Raw genomic sequence first — 15450 nt, 5'->3', positions numbered from 1 at the left:
TTCCTTTAGATGTAGAATTATAGAGTCTTAAGATTGGAAGAATCTTAAAGTTTCAATTAAATTAGTGTTTCTCAGCTCCAGTTGTACATTAGAATTACTTGGAAAGTTTTAAAAATAACTGATGTCCTAGACCAAGTGAAAACAAGTTTCTAAGGGTTGTGCCTAGTGATCTCATTAAAAATAATAACAAACAGATTCTAGTCATTTTACTGTGCAGCCAGGACTGAGAACCATGATCTAGGTAAACGCACTTGGTTCTTAAGTCTCTTCTCCATCATTGTCACTGCTCAAAATTTGACTGGTCTTTATTAGATACCTTCAAGAAGTATTTACACTCTCTAGAGTGTGGAAGAGCTCTATAAGAAGCTTTTCTTTATATTGGCACAAACGTTATTTCCTTATATTTACTACCAATTGTTCCTCAACCTGCCATTTGGGATCACAAAACTTGAATCTAATCTCCCCACATCGAAATTCTTTGAATATTTGAAAGGAATTTTTATTCATTTTTTAAAACCAAATATTTGTAGAGTGTCTATGATATGCCCAGTGACTATCCAACACAAACAAAAATGGTCATCACACTCCTAATGTTCATAGTCCATGAAAATATATAATGGTCACATGTATAAGGAAAATGGAACAATCAGTGATATTGCTTGGTGATATAAGGTTGATGAGAACTGAATAGACCACTGGTATTGGCTCAAGTTTGCCCCTCGAAGAGTTCAATTGGTCTAGAGCATCTGAATCTTTAAGAGGGATATTTCAGTGAAGGTTGGGATCAACAGTTTGGTAGAATTATTTTCTGTAAACAGATTTTCATCTATCTGCTTATCAATGCTGGATAAAATTAGCTGTTATGGCTGTTAATTTTGGGCCAACTCTACTTTTCTTGCTCCCTTGTCTTTTCTTTAAGCTGGCTGGTGGAGTACATGTGTTGATTTCTGGTACTACTTTATGACTTATGGGAACTCCTCAATGTGATCTCTTTGACCTTCACTAACCTGGGTGTCACTGTTATTTTAGACCAGCAGAAACCCCCACTAACTGACGTTTTCAGTGTTTGTCCCAGTTAACCTCTCAATAAGGAATGCTACTATGCATTTGGATTTTTGCCTTTGCATTTAATGAAACATTTCACAAATATTTACAACAAAACAAATTTTGTTTTGATGAAATAAAAATGGGCACCCAGAGAATAGACCAGGGGTCATAACATTGGCATTGGATTCAGTAAATATTCATTGAGGATGTATGAAATACTGGTTTCAGATGAGGGCCAATTTGGGTTCAACCTGGGGGAGATTTAGGCAAGGCTCCTTCATTTTTAGTGGCCTTCCTAGTTCCTGTCCAATAAGAACAAGGAGGTTAGTAACCACACCTGAACACATGATGCGTGTTCTAGTTCAATAATCATTCAGGAGAGCAGGAGAGGCTGTTGAATAAAGCCAAGTGGGACTCAAGCATCTGAGTGGAGGTGGAAGAACAGTAATGGAGGAATTTTATGTTTTATTATGCTGTCTTAAGAGTCTTGAATCTACCTGCTGCTGGACACACTGACCTATTCAAGAGGTTGAGATCACATTTGCAGATACACATGTGGATGTGTTTGAAAAATAGACTTTTATCAGTTTGCCCAATTCTCTCAACTCATGCTTCATAATAGAATTTCAAATGGTCAGCTCTTCAAGAGGTAAACTTGTGCCAATACCAGTGTTCTGTTCCATTCTCACCAACCTTCTCTTCTCTCTGTGGCATTTGAATTCATTGACGATTCCAATAAGGGAGTCCCTCCTTTGTGCTGTCTTTTGGTATGTCATCCTGCGTGGCTTCATATCCTTCCAGTTCATCCTTCTCTCATTTATTCCTCCCACTCCCTAACCAGACTCAATATTTGGCTCTCTGACATTATTGTCTATGTGTACCTTTTCATTTGGAGGGCTCAGGATTTAACTACTGTTTAAATGATTGTATGGGTTCTAATTCATTATTTCAGCCCTGGAATACAACATAAATTATCAATTATCCATGAAAATCAAATGTCATTGTAATTATTATTATTATTCTCTTTTCATTAATTCACCTGCACTTGCTGCTGTCAACTTACTGTTCATCCTTGAATCAAACACTTTTTCTTTTTTCCTTCCAGGTTTCTTCATTTCTCCAGTGGTATTCTTATTCTCTCACCTATCCAAAGTGTATTTGCTTTTTTTCTCCCCCAACAAATACAAGTGCGTATATTTCAGACATTGTGCTAAGTACTGAGTCGACTATACATTGAAAGATATGGTCTCTACTTGCATAGAGTTTACATTCCAGTAGGAGGGTTAGATATTTGATATATAATCACAACGGTATAGCTTACTACATGTATGAGGGAAAAGTAGCCAGGAGCTTGAAAATGTATATCTTGGGGCCTGATATAGACCGAAGGTGAGGGAAAGCTTCTTGCAGATGTGATGTTTATGAGTCGGGGATGGAGAACATTCCAGGAACAAAAATACAGTATTCCTGAAAATCTTGGAATAGGGATAGTGGTGGGAGGAAAAACACAAATCAAAGCAACAAAGAGAATAATGTAAATAGAAGAGGGAAAGGGAATAGGTGCCAGTGAACCCAGGGATACTGGTCTGAAGGTTGCAGAGGGCCATGTAAGGGTAAGGGTGGTGGTTATACAGGTGGAGAGAAGATTCTGGCTCTAGGACACAAATCAAGCCTCAATATCATTATTTCTGCTCATACTTCACATTCAACTAGTCAACACATCCCATTAATTTTTTATATATAATATTTGCATTTATATATAAAATTTCCAGGCCTGGTCTCATCACAATTCTAGAGCTATGGATTTATGTTTAAATTGTAACCCTTGTTAAGGTCTGCACACTGAGAGCTACTATTCCTCCACTCCTCAATTCCCCAACTTAATCAGGGGTTCTGGGGTCCTAGTGACTTATCCCTGCCTCAGGATCTGCATTAGCATTGTTTAAACCCACTTCTACTAGGTTGAAACAGCCTAGATTTGTGTGTCCTATAAGGTCATAATTCCAAACATAAATAAACTCAATCACTGGGTATATTTTGAACACATATAGATTTCTAGGCTCAATACCCAGAGGTTTTAATTCAGCAATTTTTGGATGGAACCAGTGTGTTAGTCAACTTTCCATGACTGTGACACATACCCGAGGTAATCAACTTATAAAGGGAAAAGGGTTATTCTGGTTTCCAGTGTTGGATATTCCTGTCCATGATCTGTTGGCTCCATTGCTTTGAGCCTGTGGTGAGGCAGCATATCATGGCAGGAGAGTGTGGTGAACAAAAACCACTCGCCACATGACCAGGAAGCAAAAGAGAGGCTGGGGTACCACAACCACCTTTAGGGGCGTGGCCACCATGACCTAATTATTCCCCTACTAGGCCCCACTTCTCAAACTTCCCATCATCTCCCAATAGCACCGCCCTGGAGACCAAGTCTTTAATACATGGACCTTTGGGGAACACTTAAGATCTAAAGTAGAGCACCCAGGGATCTGCACTTGATGGAGCTCAGGTTTCTATAGACCAGGCAGATCTGGTTTGCTTTAAGGCATCAATTATCAGCATTTCATTTTGTTTTAAAGAGCACAATTCTTTTCTAGGTCTAGTCCCTCTGTCTTGTTTGTGCTACCTTCCCCAATATCCTTCCTCCCCTAACTAAAACAACCGTTCTCACTTAAATCTTTATTTGACTTTAAGGCCTTCTGTTTTGTGTTTTTTTCTTTCCACTGAGGATTCTCTGATGTCTTCTCTGCAAGTGTAGCCACCTGTGAAGGGACATGCCATGCCATTGAAGACTGCAACTGGCTGGTTGAGTGACAGGGAGGAGGATTTCCTGAGATTTATTATAAAGCAAACCCTATATTTGCAAAGATGAGGTGTTGGATAGAGCACGAGAGGAATGCTAGGAGCAAGAAAATAGTCTATTTGAAAATGCGGCCCTGATTCATGTATCTACCAATTAGATTTGCTTCCTTTTGGTCTTTAGATTTTGAAAAATCTCAAATAAACATGACTTGTGGTGCATCTGTTTTAATGCTTCTAATCTTCTGACTACTAGAGCAAAAAATTAATATCTTTCTTTCTCAGCAAGAGCAAAAAGTTAGATACCAATGGAAGGAGGGAAATAAAGAATGGTTTATCTCTGGGTAGGGGACTGTGTGAGTGTGTGTGTGTGTGTGTGTGTGTGTGTATTCACGTATCTATGATTAGCATCAATTTAATATTTTTATGGAGCTGTAGCAAAAGATAATGCTAGATATGTGAAAAATATCAAAATTGGATCCCTGACCTAATATACTTTATAGGCATAAGTGCATTATCAGATATCCAGGAGCCACGGAAATAACATGAAGGAAGTTTACTTGAATCCAAATATGGATGCGCAACTTGTTAATATTCTCTGACGTCTGTTCTTGGAATCACAGGTCTTTTCAAATGTCCTTTAATTCACCAATTGTCAGCATGCTGACAAGTGATTGTTGAGCTAGGGTAGGTATCGAGAGAACACATATTTGCATTCTTTAATACTGAGTCACTGAAATCCAAATGAAAAGGAACACAGACGAATTATAAATTTAAATTGTAGAGGTTGTGTGTGTGTTAAAATGGAGGAGGAGGTGAGACTGGGAGGAGGAGGGAAAATGACTTGCTTCCACTCATAGCACAGGAGATAAATCAACACAGAAGATTAAAAAATGTAAAAAGGCTTTTTTCATTCGCCTGGCTTCCTTGTGGTGCCTTTGAATGTGCTTGGCAGCAGCGGGCCATGTCAGGCCACCTGTGCAGTTAGCAAATTGCTCATGGTATTTAAAGGGCTCCTTTATTAATCTCCTCAAGCAATCCTTTGGGAAATTGGATGCTTGCTTTGGAATGTCTTCTGTGTTTTTACTTTTCTTGAGGCATTATAATATTTTGTTTTGTTTAGTTAATAGGTATTATTTTAATCTTCCAGACAGACCATAGGATTCTTGAAGGAGAAGACTGTCTTCCTTTCTTTAGAATTATTAAAAGTTACTTGTGCAAAAGTAGACAGGGTCTGTATTCAGTCACATTGTTTCAGTGGTGAAGGGATTAATATGGGATACACTGAGAATGGTATCTCCTGAAGTTGTACCACATGGTAATGCTTAACAAGTAAAGAAAATTAATGAATAAGCAACTGAGTGATTGAGTGAATGCCTTTCTTTTTGTCTTTTTTCAGAGACAGTGTAGTGTAGTTTATGTTTAGCTGAAATGAAATAGAAATATACGGACTCTGGAGTAAGGGAAACTTGGGTTCAATCCTGGTTCCCTCATTTATTTACTGTGTTATTTGAGCAAATCACTATATTTTTTTGAACCTCAATTAGTTGATCTGTAATATAGATAGTACAATATCTGCTGTGTAGAGTTGTAAAGAGAATTATATATTATACTCAGATAACATGTACATAGATCTATAGAGAGAATATATATGTTTATATGAATATGTATATTTTATATGACTACATAAATATGCAGTCTCTAGAAAGCATTTATATAATTCTCTCTCCACACACACACACACACACACACACACACAAGTACATACACACACATGTATACTGTATATAAACACATACCACATAATAGTCCCTGATATAGAATATTAATAATGATATCTGTAGTTCTGTTTTATTAATTCAACTTTAGTTATATTCCTAGCAGAGCGGAGAAAGCAGAGCATGAACATAGGACCAGCTAAAACCTATATAGATTAAAGGCAGGGATTGGTCTCTTAGTCATAGGCATAGCTCCCAGTCTGTCCCTATATATCATAGGGATAAAACATTGTTTTGGATGCATAAATTAGCATATAAATTTCTAGTTAAAGTCTGTAATATATTTTCTTTTTGTCAAAAGCATAAAAAAAATTAGTAGAGAGTTACTGATTCTACATTGTGCAATGTGAAGGATTTATCTTTCACATGTATCCTGTATCAGCCTTGGCCCTTGGTTACATGTCAACTGAACGAAATGCATGATGGGGTTCTAATATTAGCTTCTGCATGCTCCCCACAATGTGGCAGAGAAAACAGGACCTGCTCTGGCTGGTGCAGAGTCCTTTTATAGGTTCTGTGGATCCTCACTACGTTGTACCTTCTTTTCTATAGCAATAAATTACTTATCAAGCCTACAGCCTGTCCTGAGAATTTATCAAATTTATCCCTTGTTATTAGCATTGCCTCCTCCTTGCTACTTTTTTTCATTATTTGTGCATGTGCTCTTTCTATGCATTTATTAACTGAATTAGCACATTTCCAATGTTTGTTCACATTTAATGGGGTATTGGTATTTTCATGGCAGAAATGAAAAATTGAGACCCAGGGGTGAGAATTTTATTGAACTTCAATGTATTTTGGTTTCTAAGATGCGTAATTTACAAAGTCATATCTATAGCACAACACAAACTAATACATGTCTCTATGGTTCCTGATATTTTTATGGTTGAAAATATGCCAATGTTAAGGAAAATTCCTTATACAAACTTGCTACATCCTAAAGCGTTCAAATTTATTTAATAGTAAGAGAAAAGAAAATCTCATCATCCACAAAACACTTCAGATGTATTTTTTAATGTAATTTTTAAATTTATATATGACAGTAGAATGCATTACAATTCTTACTACATATATAGAGCTCAATTTTTCATATCTCTGGGTGTATACATAGTATATTCACACCAATTTGTGTCTACATACATGTACTTTGGATAGTAATGATCATCACATTCCACCATCATTAATTACCCCATGCCCTTTCCCTTCCCTTCCCACCCCTCTGCCCTATCTAGAGTTTGTCTATTCCTCCCATGCTCCAACTCCCTATGCCACTATGAATCAGCCTCCTCATATCAAAGAAAACATTCAGCATTTGTTTTTTTTGGATTGGCTAATTTCACTTAGCACTATCTTCTCTAATTCCATCCATTTACCTGCAAATGCCATGATTTTATTCTCTTTTATTGCTGAGTAATATTCCATTATGTATATATGCCACATTTTTTTAACACTTCGTTGTATTTTAAAAATGTAAGAAATAACAAAATTAAATTGGAAATGCCTCTGTATTAGTTGAATTAAATAGTTTTAATCAAGGTTCTTTTGGTGGAAAATGATAGAAACCTTCTCCAACTGGCTGGAGCAGAGATGGGGAGCTTATTTTAATGACTTGTAGGTGTCTCAGAGTTCCTAAGGGCAGAATATGAGGCAGAAACCTAGAACTAGCACCCCATCAGAACTTAGGCATAGACATGTTTTAAGCCTCAAACTCTCTCTCCTTACTTTGTTTGTTCCTCTCTGCAGTCATTAATTTCCTTTGTGTATCTTTCTGTCCAGCTGAAGATGGCTGCCTTCTAAGGGCTAACTGAGTTGGGAAGAGCTCAAACTGCACAATGTGTCTGAACCCCAAGTCCAGCTGCCTAGGAGAAAAAATACAATTTCTTTAGGGTGTAGGAGTCCAGAGCGAAGACATGCTGCCGGGAGACCTGAGTCGAGGTGGGCTGCGGTGGGGCAGGGAAGAGATGATCTCAAGGAAGTGGGTTTGTAGGATGAGCATTGTCTGCTGCACACTTTGTCTTGCTTTATCCTCTGGTAGTACTGCTGCAGAAAGCCCGAAGAGGGTGTGTATAAAACAGGTGTAGCTATTTTATGACATTTGCTTATTGCCAAAAGGTTGAATCCACACATTTACACCAAAGTATGTGGACAAGGGATACTCTCTGAAGAATTTATACCCTAATAATTTTTATCTGAAACCAAATTATGGAGATGTTGCATAGGTTTGATCTCATATTTATTTTGCTTTCGCAGGTGCAGGGAGTGATTAGATTGTACCTAATCATTTTTTACAGGCTCATGTCAATGGTATTTGATAGCTTAAATACGTTTATTTATTTTACTTTTCTCATTTTGATCCCTCCTTTGTTCCATTTTCTTCTTTATTCCACTCTGACCCTATTCTTTTGCTCACTCTCTTTTCCTCCTGAGGAATGAAAAGATTGTGTGGGTGTTGTCGCAAGGGGGAGAGAGGAAAAATTGAGCAATGACAAGTTTGAAAGTAGCAAAATTATTTTAGTAACTCACTCTCTTGGGAAGATACATATTGATGTATAATTTATACACAAATGCAAATAGTCATGTAAATTGGGTGCATATTTTAGTTCTTAGAAAATGACTGCCCACACGTGGCTGTGCAGTCCTTCCCTAGGCTTCAGCTGTTTTGGAGTCACTAAGAGGCAAAATCAAAGAGGCTCTGGTATAATTCAAGATGCAATGTAAAATGACCAAGGCGTGAGAGAAGTGAAAAATGGAAGACAAGAGCAGACGTGAAGCCAGCTGGGATGATGGGGGGCGGGCAAGTGAAGGGAAGGAGAAGGGGGCTGATGGAGGTGTATGGAGAGAGTTGAGTGGAGTGCATTTAGGTGGTTAGAAGGGGAGCCACCGTTGGTACATCTGGTGTCTCCACGTGACTTAGGAAAAGACACTCCTTGCAGTTCCATGGTCACAGAGGAGAGCTTTCCTTCAGTGGGCTGGGCATATACTGTGCAGGACAAACTTAAATGATGTAATGCAGCATTCCTGAGGAGTGAGAGAGAAAAGAGAACTGGGAAGTCAGAATGCAAACTTGAGGTTTGCAAAGAGCCCCTCCCTCAGATAAGTACTGACTAGATGCGAGGCTGTGTGGGTCAGAATCACACTTTGGAAGATGATTGCTTGGAGTCCCCAGGGCAGGGAGAGCCTGCAGAAGACAGTTCAGAAGAGAAGAGGGTTAGAGTGTGGGTCATGCCTCCAAATGGAGTGTGTGTAGCTGTTAGTTGGAGGAGGCCTTGGGGTTGGGGAAGGCCAAGGGTACTTATTTTGTTGCTGCATTAAGTACTGATGGGTGACAATCTGCTAAAGTGAGGAGACCTCCTGTCTCTATTTCACCCTCAGATCGTGGAGCAGGAGCACTTAGATGAGCCAAGACCGGCTGCAGTGCGAGGTAGTTACTCAGCTAGTAAGTGGTAGAGATGGAATTTGAATTTAAGTCCGTCTGGCTGCAAAACCCAGTTGCTTTATGTCCTGCTCATTGCCTCTATTACTGCTCCTGCCCTCCCTAAGGGCAATGTGGATAGCTTCCAGTTTTCAGCTAATATGCTGTACAACTGTGACAAACACGCAGCTCCCGTTTCTGCAGCAGCCCCGGAGAAGAGAAGTTGTTGCAGCAAATGTTAGGACATACAAATTGTCATAGGAGACAAGACCTATGAATCTGGGCTTCAAATTTTCTGAAACAAAAATTGAGACACGTTGGTTGAACAAAGGAATATTGTGTCGTTCATATTGTGAGAGGAGCCTGGGAGACGTCGATAGAAGATGAAATATTCAAACTTCAGGGACTTTGAAGGTTTAAGGAGCAGCAGAATAGAGTGTTTGAAATAAAATTAACTTGGAAAATCCTAGATGTCAGTCTGTGCTACCTATGGAAACCCATCAAGTCAGTGTACCATTTGTAAGAGGTCCCACAGGGGCAAACTAGGAAGTTTGGAAAGGATAGCAGATTTTTGCCTTAACATACGTATTAGGGAAGTACCTAGAAAAATTGTGATAAAGTTCAGTAACTTTGAGGTATAAGAAAGAGAGGTTGGCAGAATTAGTAAGAATTAGTTGGAAGAATTAGTAAACAGACTCTTATGGGGCCAATTAGGACAAAGAGGCTTAAGAGGGAGGGTAGCAACCGGATGATGAGTGCAAGGAAAACCTTAAAGAAAAAAAGCAAGAGGGTGAGCTACACGATTGAAGTTTTGAAGTTAGTTTTTCTTTCCTCTTGGTGCAAGAGAGGGCTTTGGTGAATGATTGTGGCTGACCATGTGGTAGGCCTGAGCTGCTTGCAGTTCTAAAGCGTGCAGCCCTTCCCCCTCTCCTTCACACCTTTCACCTGCAGCTGCTTCTTCCTGGAACCCCTTTTCATTCACTCTTACAACAGATCATCTGTTTTCCTGGAAGAACCAGTTTAAGCATCTTCTCCTCACCGAGCCCTCATTGATTTGGTCTTTCTAACTCCCACCACAGCAGAGTGGACCACTTGACAGTTCAATAACAAATATTTGTTGTGCCTGGGATGTAAGTGGGGCTCCGTGCTAAACACTGAAGATATAACAACAAACAAAACAGACTCAGTTTCTGCTCTTTTGAAGATTTTCCCACTTGGTGCCACTGCTGAGCTTTTTTTTTTTTTTTTTAATTTTTAAAAAATACATTCTACTGTTATTCATGATATTACATATTGTTTTGAGATTATTTATTTATGTGTTTGTGTGCCCTATTAGACTGTGAATCCTGGAGGGCCAGCACTATGTCTTAATCAAGATTTTATCATCAGCCCCTAGCAGAATGCCTGGAATATAATACCAAATAAACTTGCATATTTGTGTGTGTGTGTGTGTGTGTGTGTGTAATGAATAAATGTTCTTGCATTTTTTACATTTAAAAATTTTCAGACTTTGTGCATATTTTCATTCATCCATCATTTTTCAACACTTTCATTTTCATATAGGAGAGCTCCAAGGGGAATCATTTAGTCCCATCTACAGACTGTTTTCACGTCTACTATCTGTCTTAAGGTGATCAACCAAAACTGTGGCAGAGTAATTGTGGTAGGTGATATTAGCATGAGTTTGATTTATTTTGCATGGCTGGTATCTGAAACTTTAGATATTCAAGAGTACACATTATTGGGAATTGTTTTAATTTTTCATCATAGGACTCTTATCTAGCAAGCTCTTATAGTATATTTGAAATATGATTCAGTTTACAGAACACTGATTTACAAATAGCTTTATCAGCGTTGTATCTATTGTTTGAATTACACTACAGTCCTATATGGGAGCAGGATGAATGATAAGTTAATTAAGAACAGGGCTCATAAAACTTTAATCAATAGACATAACAAATAAAATGTGCATCAGACTAATATTATGGCCAGGTAAGTGATGGGGAAAGGGACAGAGGAAAATAGATGGGCATGTGTGGCGAGGCGGTGGGAAGAAGAGGTACAGGGGAAGAAAGAAAAGGTGAAGGCAAGGATATCAGGGAGTGAAAGACAGAAGGATGGGAGGGCTGCCAGCAGCAAGGAAGGACATCCAGAGATCAGGAATCACAGTCATTGCACTTCAGAGCAAGCAGTGGCAAGTCAGTGGCAAGACCCACCATTGCCAGGCAAGGGCCAGTGACAGGCGGCAAGTTTAGGAATGTAGTCAAGAACCAGGGAGCCACAGGGAGGAGAAAGCCCAGACAGGCAGCAGATGGCACAGACGACCTTGATCCCTTGCCAAAATCTGTCCTACTAGATACTGCATTGTGAAGCAATCGATGGAATTAGAAATGAGTAAGAAACAGTAAATTTGAAAAATATTTTTAAAACTATTTTAATTGCATATAAGAAATAAAGGAGTGTTAATTACTATAGGAAACACATGAATAAGCTTCCAAAGAGTTTATGGGGTAGGATAGATATATAAAGAATCATATTAAAGATGAAATATAATGGTCAAGAACTCTCCATCTTTCAACGTTATTTAATTCTAATTCAATATGCAACATATTATTAAAGTAATTATAATGAAAATGTTCAGACCACACAGATAGGCCACCCACCTATTTTATTCAGGTAACTACACACACACTCTCTCTTTCTAATTAATAGACCTTAGTTTTCAGAGAAGTTTTAGGAATACAGAAAAATCGAGCACAAAGTGTAGTGCTTCCTGAAAACCCCTAGTAACTATTTTAAGTGTATCTGATATTTAAATGTTCTGATGTTCATTTTATAACCTCCAACAATCACTTCTCTTGATTTAATAATGCTAGACTATATTTGTTGATTTCCTGATGTGAAGGATGAGCTACTTATTTTGCTTATATTTTCCCATGACCTTTCTTCCCTTTTTATTCTTCAACTTTTGTTACAATTGTACTTTTCATTTGCATGTATATTTTATTCTATAATGACAATTTTAGTTGTTTTGACTATAGATTTACTAAAACAATTAAACCTCCAGATAGCATTTTCAGTATTAGGATTATGTGAATTATCCATTGTTGCATCAGGCTTAGTGCCTGTCCATACAGAAAGAACATCTTGTATCACTGAATTATTGATGCTCAAAAGGGAATTCCCCAAGTGTCATGATTCATTGGATCATTGTTTATTTTTTTTCTTTTTTACTTTCTTAATTTCATATTTGGCTACTACAATTTCTTACATCCTATATTGTCTTTTGTATCTTTTTTTAAACTATGTTGTATTAGCTTCTAATGTATATTTTCCACATGGGGGCATGAAAAATTTTCAAATCTTAAGTAACAAAATAAATCCCTAAATTTTGCCTGAACATTGACTAATGGTTTAAACATGTATTAGTTTTAAGGATTAATAATAATTAAAAAATTTTTTTTTAGTTGTAGATGGACACAATATCTTTATTTATTTATTGTATGTGTTACTGAGGATTGAACCTGGTGCCTCACAAATGCAAGGCAACTGATCTACCATTGAGCTACAACCCCAGCCCAATAGTAATTTTCTTTTTATTTATTTAATTTTTTATTTTGTAGTTGGACACAATGCCTTTATTTTTATGTGGTGCTGAGGATTGAACCCAGGACCTCACACATGCTAGGCGAGTGCTCTACCACTGAGCCACAGCCACAGACACAGCCCGTAATTTTATTTTATTTTTTTTTTACAAACATTCACTAGATGAAGTTGTTCCTCACCCCCCTTCCCTGGGATTTAAACCATGGCTTTACCACTGAGCTATATCCACAGTCCTTTCTATTTTTTATTTCGAGACAAGGCCTCACTAAGTTGCTGAGGCTGGCCTCAAGCTTGCTCTTGCAATCCTGCCTCATCCTCACAAGTAGCTGGGATTACAGACATGCACCTTTGTGTCCAGCATGTCTTTTAAAATGTTATTTTTAACACTTTTAAAATGTTATTTTTAAAAGTGCTCAAAAAAGGGGCTGGGGATGTGGCTCAAGCGGTAGCTCGCTCGCCTGGCATGAGTGCGGCCCAGGTTCGATCCTCAGCACCACATACAAACAAAGATGTTGTGTCCACCGAAAACTGAAAAATAAATATTAAAAAAATTCTCTCTCTCTCTCTCTCTCTTTAAAAAAAAAAAGTGCTCAAAAAAGGGTTTGGCTTACAACATGTGCATATACATGGTTGATAAATAAAATTGAAAAATGTTGTTTGAATCTTCTTTTGTAGGTATTTATTTTCTCTGCAAGTTTTTAGATTTTTTCTTCATTTCTTGAAATTTAAAAATGTTTATCAAGCTGTATTGCAAATACTACTTGGAACCTGGTGGGAACTGTTAATCTGAAGATTCTTTGTCTCAAACTTTGGGAAATTTTTTCCCCCACATCTGATATCTCTGTTTTATTTTACTTCTGGAGCTTTTATTAGATAGATGTTAGATTTCTTGATTCTATCCTCAATATCACCTAATTTTTCCTGATACATTTTCAATTTCTTGGTTCTTTTGCTTTTACTTTTGGATCAACATGTCTTATTTAATAAAAGTGAAGCTTTTTCTGATCTCTCAGGGTATATTAATTCAATTTCTTAGAAGTTTATATGTGATCCCTATAACACCTGTTTTTTTCAAGTCAGTTTTTGGTTTAGTTATGGGTTTGGCCTTCTTTCTAGTTTTTGCTGGAATGTCTAGTGAGCCCTGATTACTGATGAATGAGGCGACATTGGCTAGCATATTGCCCTGAGGTGGTTTCCTTTGAGGTGCTGGTGTGTATGCACAAGACTTTTTCTTATTGCAGACTCATATGAAGGCCCACAGTGACTGAAGTTAGAAGGGTCTTGTTCCCAGGTAGGAAAATCTGAAGGACAGTCCCTCTTACTCCTCTTCTAGCATCTCCTTCTCCTTTTCTCATTCCTCCTTTTCTTCCTCCTTCTTCTCCTTTTATTTTCCTTTGGGATTTGAGGTGGAGCATAAAAAATGCACGACTTTGTTCTCCTCCCCTCTCTGCTCTCTGAACCCACACATTGATCCTTGTCCAGACAATTTTCCATCTTGTTTGGGGAGTGGTTGTAAAGCTCATCCCAGCAGAGGAAAGTTTTTCCATTTGTGTTCTGTGTACCTGAAAGAGGAGTCAATGCTTTTCTGGCTCATTTGGTCTAAAAAGTATTCTTCAGTGAGCTCATCCCGTGGCCTCACAGCCTATTCCTGCTCTGTGAATTGGTTGGCACTGAGTTGCCTGGCTCATCTCCAAATATTTCTTGGAACACCTCTTGCCTCTAGTGCTTGGGGTGGGGATATCCTCTACCGTTCATCCTTCCTTCTCTTTTCCAGGCTTTCTTCAAACTTCTGATGCCCTGATCTCTGTCTTTCTTATGTGCTATCCCTGTTCTTATTTCATCCTTTAATCAATATCCTTTTGGTTACTTCCCTGGGAACTTGGTTAAAAAAGAGGTACTTGGTTAAGCTCATTATTCCTTCTTGAAATGCAGACTTTCTTTAAAAAGAACTGCACTAATAGGAAAATCATGATGAAAGTTCATATGCTAATTGCTTGCTCCTCCCTTGACTGTGCTCTACTGATGGGAAACAGGGTTAATTGAATACCTTAAGGAAGGTATTACCTGGGGATACATTTGAATCGTGGCCAAATGAGTGAGGAAGAGGGAGGCTTCATTTTCAGTAGCCCCGCAAACCCAAATATCTATAAAGGCATAGTGAACACTGTCCCTTGCTATCACTGATAGTTTCCTCACCTTGCTAGAAATTACATCTACCATCTCTTCTCTCAGTTTGCTGCTGCCCTGGGAATACAGGAGACCCAGAGGACTAAAGAGCTTCATCTTTAAGGTAGGAATGCTCTTGAAGAAGTGAGGAGAAAGCATTCTTTATGAGGCCTTTTGAAAGCATCCTCCTTCCTCTTGATTGAGAGTAACTCATGTCTCTTTTAACGTATTCAAATAGTGGGTGGTGGAGAACAGGGATGCTCTTAAGATTCGGAGAAACTTCCACACAGCAAACAGTATTTCCAGTGTTTCTGAAAACCTTTTGATTACCAACTTGTGCTTGGAGCCATCCCTGAAAAAAAAAATCCAATTTGGTATATTTTATGGATTTTATTATAGTGCTATTTATTCTCCATCCCAGATAGCTAAAGCCAGTGTTAAATAATGCAGGCTTTGTAGCTCTGAAGCGCCAATACAGACTGGGTCTGTGTGCTCTGCAGCAGAGAACTGGAGGCTGGGGGAGGAGGAGGCAGCTGTAGGAGCCCACTCAGAGCCCTCTGCTGTGCTGCAGACAGTGTGGCCTGCATGGACACTGGAAAGAGCCAGCCTGGGAGTCAGGACACCTGGGGTTTCTGACTCAGC

The 15450-nt window shown here is 38.4% G+C and overlaps 1 non-coding gene across 1 annotated transcript; it reads right to left on the bottom strand.

Annotated features, from left to right (window-relative positions):
* Positions 1–12682: 12682 nt before the first annotated feature.
* Trnaa-agc (transfer RNA alanine (anticodon AGC)) lies at positions 12683–12755 on the bottom strand. Its single transcript has one exon. It is a non-coding gene; the product is annotated as a tRNA-Ala (tRNA).
* Between the last annotated feature and the right edge of the window lie 2695 nt (positions 12756–15450).

This window comes from Marmota monax, unplaced genomic scaffold, assembly GCF_021218885.2.
Source record: "Marmota monax isolate L192 unplaced genomic scaffold, Marmota_monax_Labrador192_F-V1.1 WCK01_AAM20220418_F8-fsc00052, whole genome shotgun sequence".
NCBI classification, from domain to species: Eukaryota; Metazoa; Chordata; class Mammalia; order Rodentia; family Sciuridae; genus Marmota; species Marmota monax.
The sequence above is the reverse complement of the archived record's forward strand: the minus strand, read 5'-3'. Positions and strand labels throughout refer to the sequence as shown.